At 46.7% G+C, this 3643-nt stretch overlaps 1 pseudogene; it reads left to right on the top strand.

Annotated features, from left to right (window-relative positions):
* Positions 1-2786: 2786 nt before the first annotated feature.
* LOC100409209 (succinate dehydrogenase [ubiquinone] cytochrome b small subunit, mitochondrial pseudogene) lies at positions 2787-3406 on the top strand (annotated as a pseudogene).
* The last annotated feature ends 237 nt before the right edge of the window (positions 3407-3643 follow it).

Raw genomic sequence — 3643 nt, 5'->3', positions numbered from 1 at the left:
AACTCACCTGAAGTCAAACAAATTTATGCTCGTTGATTCTGGCTTAGCAAGGGAGACTGTCCACTATGTGAAACCATGGGCTAGTTCAGAAAGAGGGTGTTAGATGGGGCTTTTCATAAGCTTTGAGCTTGTGTCAGGCAATTTGGGGCAGGATTCAAGGAAGTATGAGTTTTCTGTGAACCGGGTGTTGTCAGCAAGTGGAATAATTCTATGATTTTCAGTCCCTTAATAAACCTTAATTATCTAGGAGACAGAAGGAATGGAAAGACTCAGACACAATGGCAGAGAGGACTTGGTTTTTTCCCCCCACTTTATTAGAATCACCTGGTCTGACACTGATGCTCCATGAAAGTGTTAATGAGCAGACAGAAAAATTGAGAACCAGCTCCGATTGCTTAGCTGTTAGAGCAAGCCTGCCAGAAATCAAACAAATCTCCAGCTCTGATCTGATGGTATTTTGTGTATCAGTGACAGAAATAACTAAGAAGAGGGCTCTATCTTGAGTACATGAGGAAGCTTCCTGGAGAAGGACAGAGTCAGCCAGGAGGAAGGGAGGGAGGGTCCTTGCCAGCAGGAAGAAGAGAGTATACTAGAAGTGTGTTTCTGGACAACAAATTTGGAGGAAGAGGGGAGAAAAGGGAGTTAGCACGAGTTTTGAGAAAAAAAGGTAGGCAGGACACAGACCACTAAGCCATGCCTTGCAAACCTTGGTAAGAAGCTTGAACTCGAGACCATCCTGGTCAACAGCTGAAACCCCGTCTCTACTAAAAATACAAAAATTAGCTGGGCATGGTGGCACACGCCTGTAATCCCAGCTACTCGGGAGGCTGAGGCAGGAGAATTGCTTGAACCCAGGAGGCGGAGGCTGCAGTGAGCCAAGATCACGCCATTGCACTCCAGCCTGGACAACAAGAGCGAAACTCGGTCTCAAAAAAAAAAAAGCTTGAACTTTATGGGGAAGGAAATCAGAAAGTGTTTTGAGCAGGATTGCCACAGGATCAGTCTTGTTAAATGATCATTCTGGCTGCCGTGCAGAAGGTGGAATAGGGAACAGCACATCTGGCAGAAAGAATGTAAACAGTTCACACTAGCTCTAAAGGGCTGATGTTGATGGTCACCAGCAGGAATTAGGAGGAAGCCTGGCATCCAGGCATGGTGGCTCATGGCTGTCATCCCAGCACTTTGAGAGGCCAAGGCAGGAGGATCCCTTGAGCCTACGAGTTCAGACCAGCCTGAGCAACATAGCGAGATTCCCATCTCTACAAAAAAATTTAAAAATCAGCCAGGCATGGTGGTGCATGCCTGTAGTCCCAGCTTCTCATGAGGCTGAGGTCGGAGGATTGCTGGAGTCCAGAAATTGGAGGCTGCAGTGAGCTGTGATGGTTCCACTGCACTGCACCTTGATGAGCTCTGATCACACCACAACTCTTCAGCCTAGATGACAGAGTGAGACCCTGATTCTAAAAAAGAGAGAGAGAGAAAGCCCAGGGCTTGGCCCACTCCCATCTTTGGGAGTAAAGAGAGGGCTCTGTGCACTTCTAGCAAAACCTCCATGTTCCTTGCCCCTGCCACTTACACCCTGATCCCACAAGCTAGGAGAATCCCAGGCAGGGCCTCTCCCTCAGGGCACCCTTCCTCCCCATACTGCAATTCCAACAAGGCATCCTGGACCCTGAAGGACACTCTCCTCCATGCCCCTTGGAGGACACTCCCCAGCCTACTCCTCTGCTGCATTTTTCTTCATGGCATCGAATACATCCTGGAATACTTTAGATGGTATGTGCCTGCCTGCCTTCCTCACTGGAACCTAAGCTCCACATGAGAAATATTTTTGTCTACTTACTTCTATGACCTCCAATGCTTAGAATAGCATGTGAAACAGAATTAGGCCTTTGATAAATATTTCTTGAATAATTTTGAATAAGAAATGGAATTAAGCCAGACAGTGGCAAATGTAATCAAAAGCAGAGAGGGGATTCTAGACTCAGGTTTCAAGCAAGTGGAAGAAGTCACATCTCCTTCAGCACCTAAAAATCTTACATTTAGAAGGAAACGGGGTGGGTAAGGGAGGTGAGGGGCACATGCTGTTAGAGCTGGGAAACTCCCTCCCACCTTTGACACTGTGGCCAATAGTGTGACGCTGCAAGAGAATCCACAAAGAGGGTATCAAGACTTCAACAGGGGCAGTTAACCCTCCAAGGCTAAAATTTAATTGTGTGGTCATGGTGGTCCTATGTGGTTGGCCATAAGAGAACTCAGATGGTCTGCTCCTTACAAACATGTTTCCCAGACTCTGATACATTCATTAAGCCCCAAAGTCCCTTTTGAGGTCTCCCTCCTCATTGTCCAACCACCCAGATAGGAAGAATGCAGGCTATGGGGAAGCATGAGTGGGTGAGAAGTTAGAAAGTTGCCTAGATACATATTTCGATCAGGGCTATGGTGTTGTTTTTGTTACTGTCACTCCTGGCTAAAACTCCATTTCCTGTCTGTTTTCTAGCTGGAAGGTAAAGCTATAGGAAACTTCAGCTACCAAAAACAGGACAGGATGTGAAACTTCACACCAAGTGTCATGTGGCAGGATGGGGAAGCATGAAAAGAGACTCATGAAAAGTTCTGAATACACCTTAAGAGAAGTGAACAAACGTCGCTATGATACACCGAAAAATAAGCAATGACACAGAACACTGTAATTCCAAGCTGATTCTTGAAAACTGCACGATCTGTCTGGTGGTAGAAAGGTGAAGATGGGGGTTGGTGGATGATCTTGAGCCCTCAGGAACAAGATGGTGGTTCTCTGGAGACTGAGTGCCCTTTGCGGGGCCCAAGGAGGCCGAGTTCTGTGGCTGTGAACACCAGTGGTCAGACCTGCTCATATCTCAGCTTATCTTCAGGACAAATCTACCCCAGAAGGTGACAAGTGAATGTGCTGCACACCACTTGTCACCGAGCCACTATTCTGGTTCCAAGGCTGTGTCTCTCCACTGGACTAGTGAGAGGGTAGTCAGTGAAAACACTCCTGGGTCTGTTTCCGGCTGCTTACTTGAATCCTTGCTCTGCAATGGACTGTAACCCTCACTCTTCATAGTCACTGGGGCCGTGGACAAGTTGTTACTATGTTCATTGGGGATGCCTCTCAGAAAGCTGCCAAGGCAGGGCTCTTGGCACTTTCAGCTTTAACTTTGCTGGGCTTTGCTATTTCAACTACCACAATGCGAGCTTCTGCAAAGCTGTTGCCTTGCTGTGGAAGCTCTGACCTTTCTGACTTCATACTCTGAAGAGCTGATGTATGCCTCTTTGCCTCTGCTTTGTCATGCCATTCAACTCACAATAAGGAAGAAATAACAGATAAGTCCATTGGCGGACAGCCTTCTTCTCTTAATCACAAGATTATTTTCAGAATTTAATTTTTTTTTTGAGGAGTCTCCCTCTGTCGCCAGGCTGGAGTGCAGTGGCAAGACCTTGACTCACTGAACCTCCGGTTCTCTGGTTCAAACGATTCTCCTGCCCCAGAATTTAATCTTTGAGAAATAGGTTTGAGAGGAATTATGTCTAAGAAACTGAGACTGAGTTCTGTATTCTGGTAAGTTAATGGGGTTGCCTCCCAGCTTCTCATAGGACTCACGGTATAACTAAACATGAT

The sequence above is a fragment of the Callithrix jacchus genome, chromosome 2 (genome assembly GCF_049354715.1).
Source record: "Callithrix jacchus isolate 240 chromosome 2, calJac240_pri, whole genome shotgun sequence".
Lineage (NCBI taxonomy): Eukaryota > Metazoa > Chordata > Mammalia > Primates > Cebidae > Callithrix > Callithrix jacchus.
The sequence above is the reverse complement of the archived record's forward strand: the minus strand, read 5'-3'. Positions and strand labels throughout refer to the sequence as shown.